This window comes from Panulirus ornatus, chromosome 4 (assembly GCF_036320965.1).
Source record: "Panulirus ornatus isolate Po-2019 chromosome 4, ASM3632096v1, whole genome shotgun sequence".
Taxonomy (NCBI): Eukaryota; Metazoa; Arthropoda; class Malacostraca; order Decapoda; family Palinuridae; genus Panulirus; species Panulirus ornatus.
In genome coordinates this window covers 36,904,270-36,923,766 of record NC_092227.1, presented here as the reverse complement: position 1 = coordinate 36,923,766, position 19,497 = coordinate 36,904,270, and positions in this window count along the sequence as shown.

Sequence of the window (19,497 nt, the reverse complement as noted above, 5' to 3'; positions counted from 1 at the left end):
GTTTACCATATTATATGAGGCATGGAACTGAGAGGACACCGTTTCTAATATGACATCGATCCAATTCCTTCTATCCCATGCACACCTCTTGCCCAGCTAAATGTTAAGGCCCCGATAACCCCAAAGCCTCCTTTACTCCATCTCCCACTTGCTTTCCTTCTCCCTTCTCTTTCCTTCGCTCCTGAAAAGTAGATCGTTTTAGACAGTCTTTTTATCTCATTTCGCTCAGATGTTTGAACCATATGAGCTTACCCTGATCAACTTTTTCAGTCAGGCTGCCCCTATTAGCAAACTCTCCCTTTCGCTGTTATTCCATACACGATCAATCCTTTACACTTTTGATAATGCATTTCCAACGTGTCCATCCTCTGCTATACTCTTGCATTCACTGTTCAAGATACGTCCATACAACAGTGCAAAGGCTACCATACCTTCAGACACAACCCTCTTTGCCTTAACAGACACTGACTATCCCACCTCACACTCCCAGATGCAACCAGGACCTGAGCCTCAAGGTTCCATCCGTTTCCATGTCTACTCCCAGGTACGTTAAGCACTCCATTTCCTCCAGGTTCATTCATACTTATGCTAAATCCATCCTGTTTCAATCCCTAGCAGAACCTCTATACTTTTGTTGATGAATACTTCCAACTTTCCTTTCACATATAGTTCCGTTTACCAACTTTCGGGACCACTTCCCCGGAGTCAATCACCAGAGTCGTGTTATTTGCTAACAGCAGTTGGCTCACATCTCATGTCCGTCCACCCCTTGCGTATAGTAGACCATTCTCTTACCCTAAGACTATTGCAATTACGGTAAGATCAAGCATCAGTGACGCATATGACCCCAAGAACCCTATCAAAGGGCTGTTGCAGCTTCAAGACTGTGCTATGTCTAGCAGCAAGGGAATGATGCACCTTTTAGGGTGAGAAACTCCTCAACGACAACCTCTTTTCGTCCACTAATGATGATACAGCTTCACCGAAGACGATCTTTCGCTCAGAGCGCAAGCACATACAATATAGACAAGTAGAGATACTGAATTTTCTGAGGAATACTTACTCTCAAGTTTTAAGAATTTCAATGTTGAAATATAATTGGATACGTGTATGTCATATACCTTATATCAATATCTTTGTGATAACTTCTTATTTATAAAGTAAACTGGTTGGAACGCCAAGATAATTAACTGCCACACTGGTAAACAGAGAGGTTATGACGTAAAGTTCAGCTTGAAAGCTGTTGACAACTTTCCAACACCTTAGAGCTCCAGTATCGAGGACGAAGTTCAAGAAACTGAAAATTCCATTCCGCATATTGAGATCTGTTTCAAACTATCAGATGCAAAGGTATCACTCTGGGTCTTCTGTGCCATTCACGTTAGTATCCTTCTCTCTTAAATATATTTATCAAATCTCTTAAGCAGGCTGGCTTACTTTGCTTTTGGAATTCACTGCATTTTGTTTAATTAACCAAAGTTCGTACTTCATTCAGGAATATCTGAATTCCAAACAGCTTTTGCCCGGTTACATCTACAATTTCTTTTTTCGTGCAGTGACGCCCAAACTCACGTCAGTATAGGTTATATAGGCTGTTGTAGAATTAAGGAGAAGCTCACATCAAAATATAACATAAGGCTGTGAATAGGTTTTACTCATTCTGGGTTGTGAGTCCGTGAGGTAAGTCTATATAGAAGTTCGAGGTTGAGTCATACGCCAATGCAGAAGAAAACTTAACTTCATCACAACAACTTGAGTATGTAGCAGTTTCCTTTCTCCTTCTGCACAACTGTCTGTTGGTGCAACAGACACACTCTAGATCCAGAGTTAAGAATGACCCTCCTTTCAGCGATCACCTTCAGGTGTCCTGTCTTATCAAAAAAAAAAGGAAAGGTAAACAATCTTATCCGCCCTGCTCGGCCTAGAACAGTGAGTGAGCAAAGGTCACCAAAATGGTGGCCGTAGCCCACGCTCGAGCATACGAACACGGTGCACACAACAGTATGTTAAGTCTGCAGTAAAGTTTCTGTTTTCCAGTACCAGCAATACACGTTTCTGTATATCTGACGGTCTGCACACACCACTTCCATTTGTGTAGAGGAATCACCACTTCTGCGTACGTAGTGGGATGTGATCAGTTCATGATGGCACCAGCTGCAGCGTCCAACACGGTACATATTCCATCGTGTTTGGAGGCTCTGCTTCCTCTGCACCATCCATTTTCTTCCTCTGACGCCTCGTAATGCATTAAGGAGAGATGCGTGAAGGCAATTTCCATGCTCAATTTATCTGTGTTATATCGCGTCTATAATGTTAACCCGGAGCAGACACGAGGGACAGACGCAGCGATTTGTCAGAGAGAGAGAGAGAGAGAGAGAGAGAGAGAGAGAGAGAGAGAGAGAGAGAGAGAGAAGCAATATAGATATACACAAGGATGAATATGTCTATACTTTTGTCTATCTATCTATCTATCTCTCTATCCATCTATCTATCTATCTATCTATCTATCTATCTATCTATCTATCTATCTATCTATATATATATATATATATATATATATATATATATATATATATATATATATATATATTATATTTTCTTTTTTTATTTTGCTTTGTCGCTGTCTCATGCATTTGCGAGGTAGCGCAAGGAAAAAGACGAAAGAAATGGCCCAACCCACCCCCATACACATGTATACACATACACGTCCCCACACGCAAATATACATACCCATATATCTCAATGTACACATATATATATACACACACAGACATATACATATATACACATGCACACAATTCACACTGTCTGCCTTTAATCATTTCCATCACCACCTCGCCACACATGGAATAACGTCCCCCTCCCCCTCATGTGTGCGAGGTAGCGCCAGGAAAAGACAACAAAGGCCCTATTCGTTCACACTCAGTCTCTAGCTGCCATGCAATAATGCACCGAAACCACAGCTCCCTTTCCACATCCAGGCCTCACAGACCTTTCCATGGTTTACCCCAGACGCTTCACATGCCCTGATTCAATCCATTGACAGCACGTCGACCCCGGTATACCACATCGAATCAATTCACTCTATTCCTTGCCAGCCTTTCACCCTCCCGCATGTTCAGGCCCCGATCACTCAAAATCTTTTTCAATCCATCTCTCCACCTCCAATTGGGTCTCCCACTTCTCCTCGTTCCCTCCACCTCCGACACATATATCATCTTGGTCACTCTTTCCTCACTCATTCTCTCCATGTGCCCAAACCATTTCAAAACACCCGCTTCTGCCCTCTCAACCACGCTCTTTTTATTTCCACACATCTCTCTTACCCTTACATTACTTACTCAATCAAACCACCTCACACCACATATTGTCCTCAAACATCTCATTTCCAGCACATCCACCCTCCTGCGCACTACTCTATCCATGGCCCACGCCTCGCAACCATACAACATTGTTGGAACCACTATTCCTTCAAACATACTCATTTTTGCTTTCCGAGATAATGTTCTCGACTTCCACACATTCTTCAAGGCTCCTAGGATTTTCGCCCCCTCCTCCACCCTATGATTCACTTCCGCTTCCATGGTTCCATCCGCTGCCAGATCCACTCCCAGATATCTAAAACACTTTACTTCCTCCAGTGTTTCTCCATTCAAACTTACCTCCCAATTGACTTGACCCTAAACCCTACTGTACCTAATAACCTTGCTCTTACTCACATTTCCTCTTAACTTTCTTCTTTCACACACTTTACCAAACTCAGTCACCAGCTTCTGCAGTTTCTCACATGAATCAGCCACCAGCACTGTATTATCAGCGAACAACATCTGACTCACTTCCCAAGCTCTCTCATACACAACAGACTTCATACTTGCCACTCTTTCCAAAACTCTTGCATTCACCTCCCTAACAACCCCATCCATAAACAAATTAAACAACCATAGAGACATCACACACCCCTGCCGCAAACCTACATTCACTGAGAACCAATCATTTTCCTCTCTTCCTACACGTATACATGCCTTACATCCTCGATAAAACTTTTAACTACTTCTAACAACTTGCCTCCCACACCATATATTCTTAGTACCTTCCGCAGAGCATCTCTATCAACTCTATCATATGCCTTCTCCAGATCCATAAATGCTACATACAAATCCATTTGTATATATATATATATATATATATATATATATATATATATATATATATATATATATATATATATAGAATGTGTGGAAGTCGAGAACATTATCTCGGAAAGCAAAAATGGGTATGTTTGAAGGAATAGTAGTTCCAACAATGTTGTATGGTTGCGAGGCGTGGGCTATGGATAGAGTTGTGCGCAGGAGGATGGATGTGCTGGAAATGAGATGTTTGAGGACAATGTGTGGTGTGAGGTGGTTTGATCGAGTAAGTAACGTAAGGGTAAGAGAGATGTGTGGAAATAAAAAGAGCGTGGTTGAGAGAGCAGAAGAGGGTGTTTTGAAGTGGTTTGGGCACATGGAGAGAATGAGTGAGGAAAGATTGACCAAGAGGATATATGTGTCGGAGGTGGAGGGAACGAGGAGAAGAGGGAGACCAAATTGGAGGTGGAAAGATGGAGTGAAAAAGATTTTGTGTGATCGGGGCCTGAGCATGCAGGAGGGTGAAAGGAGGGCAAGGAATAGAGTGAATTGGAGCGATGTGGTATACCGGGGTTGACGTGCTGTCAGTGGATTGAATCAAGGCATGTGAAGCGTCTGGGGTAAACCATGGAAAGCTGTGTAGGTATGTATATTTGCGTGTGTGGACGTATGTATATACATGTGTATGGGGGGGGGGGGGGGTTGGGCCATTTCTTTCGTCTCTTTCCTTGCGCTACCTCGCAAACGCGGGAGACAGCGACAAAGTATAAAAAAAAAAAAATATATATATATATATATATATATATATATATATATATATATATATATATATATATATATATATATATATATATATATATATATGTATATATATGTATATATATATATATATATATATATATATATATATATATATATATATATATATATATATATATATATATATATATATATATATATATATATATATATATATATATATATATATATATATATATATATATATATATATATATATATATATATATATATATATATATATATATATATATATATAATTCTATTTTATTTCGTTATACTTGATCACCGTTTCCAGCGTTAGCGAGGTACATAAACGCCCATACTCACATGTATACATACATATACAAATACATTTCAACAAATACACATATTCATACGTATACAAACACATACACAGATATATACGTGTATACACATATACATATTCATATTTGCTTCCATTCATTCCTGACACTACCACGCCCCACAAGAAATAGCATCGCTGCCCCCTGCTTCAGCGGGGTAGCGCCAGGAAATCAGACTAAAAGGTCACATTAGCTCACGCTGTCTTAGCTGTCATGTGTAATGCACCGAAACCACAGACCCCACAGACCTTTTCATGGTTTACCACAGACGTTTCACGTGTCCTGGTTCAGTCCATTGACAGCACGTCGACCCCTGGTATACAGTATCATTCCGTTTCACTCTATTCCTTGCATACTTCTCACCCTCCTGTATGTTCGGGCCTCGAGCGTGCAAAATCTTTTTCACGCCATTTTCCACCTCCAGTTTGGTCTCCCGCTTCTCGCTGACATGCATCCTCTTCGTCAATTTTTCCTCACTCATTTTTTCAACACAGCCTCTTCTGCTCTCTCAACCACACTCTTTATTTCCACACATCTGTTATCTTTTCATTACTTACTCGATTAAACCACCTCACACCACATACTGTCCTCAAACATTTCATTTCCAACGTATCCACCCTCCTTCGCACAACGCTATATATAGCCAGTGCCTAGTAACCATTCAATACTGTTGGGACTACCATTCCTTCAAACGTACTCATTTTTGCTCTCCGAGATAATGTCCTCTCTTTCCACACATTTTTCATCGCTTCCAGAATCTTTGTGCCCTTCCATGGATCCATCCGCTGCCAAGTCCACTCCCAGGTATCTAAAGCACTTCACTTACTCCAATTTTTCTTCATTCAAACTTACAACCCAACTATCGTATCCCTAAACCTGATATCCTTGCTCTTATTCACATTTGCCTTCAACTTTCTTCTTTAACATACTCTTCTAAACACAGTTAACAACTTCTGCAGTTTCCCACTTGAATCAGCTACCAATGAAGCATCAGTGGCAAACAACAACTGACTTACTTCCCAGGCCCTCTTATCCCAGCAGACTGTGTACTAACACCTTTCTCCCAGACTCTTGCATTTACGTCCCTCACACCCAATCCATAAACAAAGTAAAAGACCGTGGTGACATCACACTTCCCTGCCACAGACAGACCTTCAACTGGAAACATTCACTCCCCTCTCATCCTATTTGTACGCACGTCTTACAACTTCTCTGTCTCTAACAACTTAAACACCATGTATTCTTAAGACCTTCCATCCTATCATATGCCTTCTCCAGATCCATAAATGTCATATAGAAATCCACTTGTTTTTCTAAGTATTTGTTTCACAAATTCTTCAATTCTTCTGTAACTGCCTTCGCCTTCTCAATCGATGCCATCTAAACATACGTTGAATGTCTTCAACAACCAATCAACAACACATTCGCCCTCTTTCTTAATAAAGTAATCTACAATATATATTAGTATCCAATAATGGTAAGATTCCTTTCCTTGATGTAATGGCTAGTGCCATAACAGGATTATTCGTCACCGAAGTTTACAGAAAACCCACCAACCCAGGTATATGTATGACTGGAATAAGTGAATGCACTCAAAATTACAAGAGGAGTGTCATTCGTGCATACGGGAGGAGAGAGATTAAGGTATATCTGACGTGGGAACTTGTATACCAAGAACTCCGACATGTCCGGCAAATGTTAATTAACAGTGGATATCCAAATAATGAATTTGATACCATTATGAACAACATGCTAGAGCAACATCTCGTAGCGAACAGACAACCTCAACGTGACAACACTAAAGTTTACTACATGAACAAACTTATTACAACATATCGAAAGGACGAGAAGGTCGTACGAGATATTGTGGCCAGAAGCTACAAACCGATTGACGAAGACATAGATATCAGTTTGATAATATACTACAACAATCCGACAACATGTTCGCTTATAATGACAACATAGTGGGTTGCTCTGGAAGTTTGAAACGTACCGATGTGGTATGTGAGTACCGATGCAATATTTGAACTGTCAAACTCAGCCACATAAACTACATTGGGCATACAACAAGCACTTTGAGCCACCGCTTATCGCTTCACTTACAATAAGGTGGAATCAAGCAAGATCATGAACAAAAACATGGGACGTGCCTAACGAGGGAGATTGTAGTGAATAACGCCAAAATCATTACCAGTTGCAGTGATCGGAAGAGAGAACAGACATTAGAAGCCAATTATATCAGAGAAAAAGCACCTATCATTAGCATCCAGACAAACATGACCACACCATACAACTCTTTGATGGCCTGCCAATAAGACGTAGACCTAATGCCGTTTTAGGACTAGTGAAACACGTCACTGACCAGTCACAAGCTACAGAGGCCGCCATTTCAGAACACGGCGCTGACTAACCCGGTCCTAGGTTACGAAGTTCAAAAAGAATCAGACGAACCCGACGTTATCTTAGCTCCACATGCGAACAATAACGGTCTTGCTTAGCCCAACTTAGTGCATTTAGTGATGGACTTTACATTCCCGCCTTGTTTAATGTTGTCCCTCTATGTTTCCTCATTGTAAGTTTTCCTATAATTCTGTTTCCATATTTTGTATTTAGGCTTTAACTCACTTCCCGTTATGATGTTGATTTGTATCGCTTTTAGTTTTTTCCTTTCCTGTTTTGTGCTACGTCCTGTGGTTTTCCGAGTTTGTTTCCTATATACATATTGCTTGTATGTTACATTACATATCCAAGTTTTGTGACGGTTTATTTTAAATTTTTCAAAATTCCTGATAATGCCTCGGTGAAGGCGAAAGCTTGACTGAAATAATATGAATAATTTTGGGCAACAGGTGCTTAAGCACCAACTTCATAGCGAATTAATATTGAGAAAGCTAGAGAACATAATAAAGATCAAAAACTCGAAATATGCTGCCGTATTCAATTTCATGTAAATGAATGAAAACTGCTCCCAGTTTGCACACACACACACACACACACACACACACACAGACACACACACACACACACACACACACACACACACACACACACACACACACACACACACACACACTCATATATATACATTATATATATATATATATATATATATATATATATATATATATATATATATATATATATTTTTTTTTTTTTTTATTTTGCTTTGTCGCTGTCTCCCGCGTTAGCGAGCTAGCGCAAGGAAACAGACGAAATAATGGCCCAACCCACCCACATACACATGTATATACATACAAGTCCACACACAGCACATATACATACCTATACATCTAAATGTATACATATATATACACACACAGACATATACATATATACCCATATACATGATTCATACGGTCTGCCTTTATTTATTCTCGTCGCCACCACGCCACACATGGAATAACAACACTCTCCCCCCGCATGTGTGCGAGGTAGCGCTAGGAAAAGACAACAAAGGCCCCATTCGTTCACACTCAGTCTCTAGCTGTCATGTAATAATGCACCGAAACCACAGCTCCCTTTCCATATTCAAGCCCCAGAGAACTTTCCATAGTTTACCCTAGACGCTTCACATGTCCTGGTTCAATCCACTGACAGCACGTCAACCCCGGTATACCACATCGATCCAATTCACTCTATTCCTTGCCCTCCTTTCACCCTCCTGCATGTTCAGGCCCCAATCACACAAAATCTTTTTCACTCCATCTTTCCACCTCCAATTTGGTCTTCCACTTCTCCTCGTTCCCTAAACCTCTGACAGATATATACTCTTGGTCAATCTTTCCTCACTCATTCTCTCCATGTGACCAAACCATTTCAAAACACCCTCTTCTGCTCTCTCAACTACACTCTTATCATTCCGACACATCTCTCTTACACTATTATTACTTACTCGATGAAACCACCTCAAACCACATATTGTCCTCAAACATCTCATTTCCAGCACAAGCACCCTCCTGCGCACAACTCTATCCATAGCCCAGGCCTCGCAACCATACAACATTGTTGGAACCACTATTCCTTCAAACATACCCATTTCTGCTTTCCGAGATAATATTCTCGACTTCCACACATTCTTCAAGGCTCCCAGAATTTTCGCCCCCTCCCCCACCCTATGATTCACTTCCGCTTCCATGGTTCCATCCGCTGCCAGATCCACTCCCAGATATCTAAAACACTTCACTTCCTCCAGTTTTTCTCCATTCAAACCTACCTCTCAACTGACTTGTCCCTCAACCCTACTGTTCCTAATAACCTTGCTCTTATTTACATTTACTTTCAGCTTTCTTCTTTCAAACACTTTACCAAACTCAGTCACTAGCTTCTGCAGTTTCTCACATGAATCAGCCACTAGCGTTCTATCATCAGCGAAGAACAGCTGACTCACTTCCCAAGCTCTCTCATCCACAACAGACTACATACTTGCTCCTCTTTCCAAAAGTCTTGCATTCACCTCCCTAACAACCCCATCCATAAACAAATTAAACAACCATGGAGACATCACACACTCCTGCCGCAAACCTACATCCACTGAGAACCAATCACTTTCCTCTCTTCCTACATGTACACATGCCTTACATCCTCGATAAAAACTTTTCACTGCTTCTAACAACTTGCCTCCCACACCATATATTCTTAATACCTTCCACAGAACATCTCCATCACCTCTATCATATGCTTTCTCCAGATTCATAAATGCTACATACAAATCCATTTGCTTTTCTAAGTATTTCTCACATACATTCTTCAAAGCAAACACCTGATCCACACATCCTCTACCACTTCTGAAACCAGAGAGCTCTTCCCCAATCTGGTGCTCTGTACATGCCTTCACCCTCTCAATCAATACCCTCCCATATAATTTACCAGGAATACCCAACAAACTTATACCTATGTAATTTGGGCACTCACTCTCATCCCCTTTGCCTTTGTACAATGGCACTATGCACGCATACCGCCATCCTCAGGCATCTCACCATGAATCATACGTACATTAAATAACCTTACCAACCAGTCAACAATAGTGTCACCTCCTTTTTTGATAAATTGCACTGCAATACCATCCAAACCTGCTGCCTTGCCGGCTTTCATCTTCCGCAAAGCTTTTACTACCTCTTCTCTGTTTAACAAATCATTTTAAACAACCCTCTCACTTTGCACACCACCTCGACCAAAACACCCTATATCTGCCACTCTTATCATCAAACACATTCAACAAACCTTCAAAATGCTCACTCCATCTCCTTCTCACATTACCACCACTTGTTATCACCTACCCATTAACTCCTTCACTGAAGTTCCCATTTGTTCCCTTGTCTTACGCACTTTATTTACCTCCTTCCAAAACATCGTTTTATTCTCCCTAAAATTTAATGATACTCTCTCACCCCAACTCTCATTTGCCATCTTTTTCATCTCTTGCACCTTTCTCTTGACCTCCTGCCTCTTTCTTTTATATATCTCCCACTAATTTGCATTTTTCCCTGCAAAAATCGTCCAAATGCCTCTCTCTTCTCTTTCACTAATAATCTTACTTCTTCATCCCACCACTCACTACCCTTTCTAATCTGCCCAACTCCCACGCTTCACATGCCACAAGCATCTTTTGCGCAAGCCATCACTGCTTCCCTAAATACATCCAATTCCTCCCCCACTCCCCTTACGTCCTTTGTTCTCACCTTTTTCCATTCTGTATTCGGTCTTTCCTGGTACATCCTCACACAAGTCTCCTTCCCAAGCTCACTTACTCTCACCACTCTCTTCACCCCCAACATTCTCTCTTCTTTTCTGAAAGCCTCTACAAATCTTCACCTTTGCCTCCACAAGATCATGATCAGATATCCCTCCAGTTGCACGATTGGTTCTCAGTGAATGTTGGTTTGCGGCAGGGGTGTGTGAATTCTCCATGGTTGTTTTAATTTGTTTTTGGATGGGGTTGTTAGGGAGTTGAATGCAATAGTTTTGGAAAAAAGGCCAAGTATGCAGTCTGTTGTGGATGAGAGAGCTTGGGACGTGAGTCAATTGTTGTTCGCTGATGATTCAGCGCTAGTGGGTGATTCGTGTGAGAAACTGCAGCTGGTGACTGAGTTTGGTAAAGTTTGTGAAAGAGAGAGCTGAAAGTAAATGTGAATAAAAGCAAGGTTATTAGGTACAGTAGGGTTGAGGGACGAGTCAACTGGGAGGTAAGTCTGAATGGAGAAAAACTGGAGGAATTGAAGTGTTTTAGATATCTGGGAGTGGATGTGGGAGCGGATGGACCCTTGGAAGCGGAAGTGAATCATAGGGTGGGGGAGGGGGGGTGAAAGTTCTGGGAGCGTTGAGAAATGTGTGGAAGTCAGAACGTTATCTAGGGAAGTAAAAATGGGTATGTTTGAAGGAATAATGGTTCCAACAACGTTGTATGATTGCGAGGCGTGGGCTATAAATAGAGTTGTGTGGGCGAGGGTGGTGTCCTGGTGGTTTGAGGTGGTTTGATCGAGTAAGTAATGAAAGGGTAAGACAGATTTGTGATAATAAAAAGAGTGTGGTTGAGAGAGCAGAAGAGAGCGTTTTGAAATGAATTAGTCACATGGAGCTAATGAATGAGGAAAGATTGACCAAAAGTATATATGTGTCAGAGGTGGAGGGAACGAGAAGAAGTGGGAGACCAAATTGGAGGTGGAAAGATGGAGTGAAAATTATTTTGAGTGATCGGGGCCTGACCATGCAGGAGGGTGAAAGACGTGCAAGGAATAGAGTGAATCGAAACGATGTTTTATACCGGGGTCGAAGTGCTGTCATTGGATTGAATCAGGGCATGTGAAGCGTCTGGGGTAAACGTTGGAAAGTTTGGTGAGGCCTGGATGTGGAAAGGGAGCTGTGGTTTCGGTGCATTATACATGACAGCTAGAGACTGAGTGTGAACGAAGGAGGCCTTTGTTGTCTTTTCGTAGCGCTGCCTCTCGCACATGATGGGAGGGGGGGTTGTCATTTCATGTGTGGCGGGGTGGCGACGAGAAGTAATAAGGGCAGACAGTATGAATTATGTACATGTGTCTATATGTATATGTCTCTCTATGTATATATATGTATATGTTGAGATATATAGATAAGTATATATGCGTATGTGGACGTGTATGTATATACATGTGTATGTGGGTTGGTTGGGCCAATCTTTCGTCTGTTTCCTTGCGATACCTCGCTAACGCGGGAGACAGCGACAAAGTATATATATATATATATATATATATATATATATATATATATATATATATATAAGTATATATATACGTATAATATATAGATATATAATATATATGTAATATATATAAAAATATATATATATATATATATATAAATATATATATATATATATATATATATATATATATTTTTTTTTTTTTTTCTTTGTCGCTGTCTCCCGCGTTTGCGAGGTAGCGCAAGTAAACGGACGAAAGAAATGGCCCAACCCACCCCCATACACATGTATATACATACGTCCACACACGCAAATATACATACCTACACAGCTTTCCATGGTATACCCCAGACGCTTCACATGCCCTGATTCAATCCACTGACAGCACGTCAACCCCGGTATACCACATCGATCCAATTCACTCTATTCCTTGCCCTCCTTTCACCCTCCTGCATGTTCAGGCCCCGATCACAAAAAATCTTTTTCACTCCATCTTTCCACCTCAAATTTGGTCTCCCACTTCTCCACGTTCCCTCCACCTCCGACACATATATCCTCTTGGTCAATCTTTTCTCACTCATTCTCTCCATGTGCCCAAACCATTTCAAAACACCCTCTTCTGCTCTCTCAACCACACTCTTTTTATTTCCACACATCTCTCTTACCCTTACGTTACTTACTCAATCAAACCACCTCACAGCACACATTGTCCTCAAACATCTCATTTCCAGAACATCCATCCTCCTGCGCACAACTCTATCCATAGCCCACGCCTCGCAACAATACAACATTGTTGGAACCACTATTCCTTCAAACATACCCATTTTTGCTTTCCCAGGTAATGTTCTCGACTTCCACACATTCTTCAAGGCTTCCTGGATTTTCGCCCCCTCCCCCACCCTATGATCCACTTCCGCTTCCATGGTTCCATCCGCTGCCAGATCCACTCCCAGATATCTAAAACACTTCATTTCCTCCAGTTTTCTCCATTCAAACTAACCTCCCAATTGACTTGACCCTCAACCCTACTGTACCTAATAACCTTGCTCTTATTCACATTTACTCTTAACTTTCTTCTTTCACACACTTTACCAAACTCAGTCACCAGCTTCTGCAGTTTCTCACATGAATCAGCCACCAGCGCTGTATCATCAGCGAACAACAACTGACTCACTTCCCAAGCTCTCTCATCCACAACAGACTTCATACTTGCCCCTCTTTCCAAAACTCTTGCATTCACCTCCCTAACAACCCCATCCATAAACAAATTAAACAACCATGGAGACATCACGCACCCCTGCCGCAAACCTACATTCACTGAGAACCAATCACTTTCCCCTCTTCCTACACGTACACATGCCTTACATCCTCGATAAAAACTTTTCACTGCTTCTAACAACTTGCCTCCCACACCATATATTCTTAATACCTTCCACTGAGCATCTCTATCAACTCTATCATATGCCTTCTCCAGATCCATAACTGCTACATACAAATCCATTTGCTTTTCTAAGTATTTCTCACATACATTCTTCAAAGCAAACACCTGATCCACACATCCTCTACCACTTCTGAAACCACACTGCTCTTCCCCAATCTGATGCTCTGTACATGCCTTCACCCTCTCAATCAATACCCTCCCATATAATTTACCAGGAATACTCAACAAACTTATACCTGTGAAATTTGAGCACTCACTCTTATCCCCTTTGCCTTTGTACAATGGCACTATGCAAGCATTCCGGCAATCCTCAGGCACCTCACCATGAGTCATACATACATTAAATAACCTTACGAACCAGTCAATAATACAGTCAATCACTTTTTTAATAAATTCCACTGCAATACCATTCAAACCTGCTGCCTTGCCGGCTTTCATCTTCCGCAAAGCTTTTACTACCTCTTCTCTGTTTACCAAATCATTTTCCGTAACCCTCTCACTTTGCACAACACCTCGACCAAAACACCCTATATCTGCCACTCTATCATCAAACACATTCAACAAACCTTCAAAATACTCACTCCATCTCTTTCTCACATCACCACTACTTGTTATCACCTCCCCATTTGCGCCCTTCACTGAAGTTCCCATTTGCTCCCTTGTCTTACGCACTTTATTTACCTCCTTCCAGAACATCTTTTATTCTTCCATAAATTTAATGATACTCTCTCACCCCAACTCTCATTTGCCCTCTTTTTCACCTCTTGCACCTTTCTCTTGACCTCCTGTCTCTTTCTTTTATACATCTCCCACTCAATTGCATTTTTTCCCTGCAAAAATCGTCCAAATGCCTCTCTCTTCTCTTTCACTAATAATCTTACTTCTTCATCCCACCACTCACCACCCTTTCTAATCAACCCACCTCCCACTCTTCTCATGCCACAAGCATCTTTTGCGCAATCCATCACTGATTCCCTAAATACATCCCATTCCTCCCCCACTCCCCTTACCTCCTTTGATCTCACCTTTTTCCATTCTGTATTCAGTGTCTTCTGGTACTTCCTCACACAAGTCTCCTTCCCAAGCTCACTTACTCTCAACGCCCTCTTCACCCCAAGATTCACGCTTCTTTTCTGAAAACCCATACAAATCTTCACCTTAGCCTCCACAAGATAATGATCACACATCCCTCCAGTTGCACCTCTCAGCACATTAACATCCAAAAGTCTCTCTTTCGCGCGCCTCTCAATTAACACGTAATCCAATAACGCTCTCTGGCCATCTCTCCTACTTACATGCGTATACTTATGTATATCTCGCTTTTTAAACCAGGTATTCCCAATCACCAGTCCTTTTCCAGCACATAAATCTACAAGCTCTTCACCATTTCCATTTAGAACACTGAACACCCCATGTATACCAATTATTCCGTCAACTGCCAAATTACTCACCTTTGCATTCAAATCACCCATCACTATAACCCGGTCTCGTGCGTCAAAACCACTAACACACTCATTCAGCTGTTCCCAAAACACTTGCCTCTCATGATCTTTCTTCTTATGCCCAGGTGCATATGCACCAATAATCACCCCTCTCTCTCCATCAACTTTCAGTTTTACCCATACTAATCGAGAATTTACTCTCTTACATTCTATCACATACTCCCACAACTCCTGTTTCAGGAGTACTGCTACTCCTTCCCTTGCTCTTGTCCTCTCACTAACCCCTGACTTTACTCCCAAGACATTCCCAAACCACTCTTCCCCTTTACTCTTGAGCTTCGTTTCACTCAGAGCCAAAACATCCAGGTTCCTTTCCTCAAACATACTACATATCTCTCCTTTTTTCACATATATATATATATATATATATATATATATATATATATATATATATATATATATATATATATATATATATATATATATATATATATGTATATATATATATATATATATATATATATATATATATATATATATATATATATATATATATATATATATATATATATATATATATATACATGGCATAAGAAGAGTGGGAGGTGGGTTGATTAGAAAGGGTACTGAGTGGTGGGATGAAGAAGTAAGATTATTAGTTAAAGAGAAGAGAGAGGCATTTGGACGATTTATGCAGGGAAAAATGCAATTGATTGGGAGATGTATAAAAGAAAGAGACAGGAGGTCAAGAGAAAGGTGCAAGAGGTGAAAAAGAGGGCAAATGAGAGTTGGGGTGAGAGAGTATCATTAAATTTTAGGGAGAATAAAAAGATGTTCTGGAAGGAGGTAAGTAAAGTGCGTAAGACAAGGGAGCAAATGGGAACTTCAGTGAAGGGCGCAAATGGGGAGGTGATAACAAGTAGTGGTGATGTGAGAAGGAGATGGAGTGAGTATTTTGAAGGTTTGTTGAATGTGTTTGATGATAGAGTGGCAGATATAGGGTGTTTTGGTCTAGGTGTGTGGAAAGTGAGAGGGTTAGGGAAAAAGATTTGGTAAACAGAGAAGAGGTAGTAAAAGCTTTGCGGAAGATGAAAGCCGGCAAGGCAGCAGGTTTGGATGGTATTGCAGTGGAATTTATTAAAAAAGGGGGTGACTGTATTGTTGACTGGTTGGTAAGGTTATTTAATGCATGTATGACTCATGGTGAGGTGCCTGAGGATTGGCGGAATGCTTGCATAGTGCCATTGTACAAAGGCAAAGGGGATGAGAGTGAGTGCTCAAATTACAGAGGTATAACTTTGTTGAGTATTCCTGGTAAATTATATGGGAAGGTATTGATTGAGAGGGTGAAGGCATGTACAGAGCATCAGATTTGGGGGAAAAGCAGTGTGGTTTTAGAAGTGGTAGAGGATGTGTGGATCAGGTGTTTGCTTTGAAGAATGTATGTGAGAAATACTTAGAAAAGCAAATGGTTTGTATGTAGCATTTATGGATCTGGAGAAGGCATATGATAGAGTTGATAGAGATGCTCTGTGGAAGGTATTAAGAATATATGGTGTGGGAGGCAAGTTGTTAGAAGCAGTGAAAAGTTTTTATCGAGGATGTAAGGCATGTGTACGTGTAGGAAGAGAGGAAAGTGATTGGTTCTCAGTGAATGTAGGTTTGCAGCATTGGTGTGTGATGTCTCCATGGTTGTTTAATTTGTTCATGGATCGGGTTGTTAGGGAGGTGAATGCAATAGTTTTGGAAAGAGGGGCAAATATGGAGTCTGTTTGGATGAGAGAGCTTGGGTAGTGAGTCAGTTGTTGTTCGCTGATGATACAGCGCTGGTGGCTGATTCATGTGAGAAACTGCAGAAGCTGGTGACTGAGTTTGGTAAAGTGTGTGAAAGATGAAAGTTAAGAGTAAATGTGAATAAGAGCAAGGTTATTAGGTACAGTAGGGTTGAGGGTCAAGTCAATTGGGAGGTAAGTTTAAATGGAGAAAAACTGGACGAAGCAAAGTGTTTTAGATATCTGGGAGTGGATCTGGCAGCGGATGGAACCATGGAAGCGGAGGTGAATCATAGGGTGGGGGAGGGGGCGAAAATCCAGGGAGCCTTGAGGAATGTGTGGAAGTCGAGAACATTATCTCCGAAAGCAAAAATGGGTATGTTTGAAGGAATAGTGGTTCCAACAATGTTGTATGGTTGCTAGGCGTGGGCTATGGATAGAGTTGTGCGCAGGAGGGTGGATGTGCTGGAAATGAGATGTTTGAGGACAATATGTGGTGTGAGGTGGTTTGATCGAGTAAGTAACGTAAGGTTAAGAGAGATGTGTGGAAATAAAAAGAGCGTGGTTGAGAGAGCAGAAGAGTGTGTTTTGAAATGGTTTGGGCACATGGAGAAAATGAGTGAGGAAAGATTGACCAAGAGGATATATGTGTCGGAGGTGGAGGGAACGAGGAGAAGTGGGAGACCAAATTGGAGGTGGAAAGATGGAGTGAAAAAGATTATGAGTGATCGGGGCCTGAACATGCAGGAGGGTGAAAGGCGGGCAAGGAATAGAGTGAATTGGATCGATGTGGTATACCGGGGTTGACGTGCTGTCAGTGGATTGAATCAGGGCATGTGAAGCGTCTGGGGTAAACCATGGAAAGTTGTGTGGGGCCTGGATGTGGAAAGGGAGCTGTGGTTTTGGGCATTATTGCGTGACAGCTGGAGACTGAGTGTGAACGAATGGGGCCTTTGTTGTCTTTTCCTAGGGGAATGGTATTCCATGTGTGGCGAGGTGGCGATGGGAATGAATAGGGGCAGGCAGTGTGAATTGTGTGCATGGGTATATATGTATGTCTCTGTGTGTGTATATATATGTGTACATTGACATGTATAGGTATGCATATTTGCGTGTGTGGGCATGTGTGTGTGTACATTGTGTATGGGGGTGGGTTGTGCCATTTCTTTCGTCTGTTTCCTTGCGCTACCTCGCAAACGCGGGAGACAGCGACAAAGCAAAATAAAAAATATAGATGAATATATATTTTTGGGGCCATATTATCCCTGGGAATAGGGGAGAAAAAATACTTCCCACGCATTCCTCACGTGTCGTAGAAGGCGACTAAAGCGGACGGGAGCGGGGGGGCCGGAAACCCTCCCCTCCTTGTATTTTAATTTTCTAAAAGGGGAAACAGAAGAAGGAGTCACGAGAGAAGTGCTCATCCTCCTCGAAGTCTCAGACTGGGGTGTCTAAATATGTGTGGATGTAACCAAGATGAGAGAAAAGGAGAGATAGGTAGTATGTTTGAGGAAAGGAACCTAGATGTTTTGGCTCTGAGTGAAACGAAGCTCAAGGGTAAAGGGGAAGAGTGGTTCGGGAATGTCTTGGGAGCAAAGTCAGGGGTTAGTGAGAGGATAAGAGCAAGGGAAGGAGTAGCACTACTCCTGAATCAGGAGTTGTGGGAGTATGTGATAGAGTGTAAGAAAGTAAATTCTAGATTGATATGGGTAAAACTGAAAGTTGATGGAGAGAGATGGGTGATTATTGGTGCATATGCACCTGGGCATGAGAAGAAAGATCATGAAAGGCAAGTGTTTTGAGAGCAGCTGAATGACTGTGTTAGTGGTTTTGATGCACATGACCGGGTTATAGTGATGGGTGATTTGAATGCAAAGGTGAGGAATGTGGCAGTTGAGGGAATAATTGGTATACATGGAGTGTTCAGTGTTGTAAATGGAAATGGTGAAGAGCTTGTAGATTTATGTGCTGAAAAAGGACTGATGATTGGGAATACCTGGTTTAAAAAGAGAGATGTACATAAGTATACATATATAAGTAGGAGAGATGGCCAGAGAGCGTTATTGGATTACGTGTTAATAGACAGACGCACGAAAGAGAGACTTTTGGATGTTAATGTGCTGAGAGGTGTAACTGGAGGGATGTCTGATCATTATCTTATGGAGGCGAAGGTGAAGATTTGTGGGGGTTTTCAGAAAAGAACAGGGAATGTTGGGTGAAGAGAGTGGTAAAAGTAAGTGAGCTTGAAAAGGAGACTTGTGTGAGGAAGTACCAGGAGGAACTGAGTACAGAATGGAAAAAGGTGAGAACAAAGGAGGTAAGGGGAGTGGGGGAGGAATAGGATGTATTTAGGGAAGCAGTGATGGCTTGCGCAAAAAATGCTTGTGGCATGA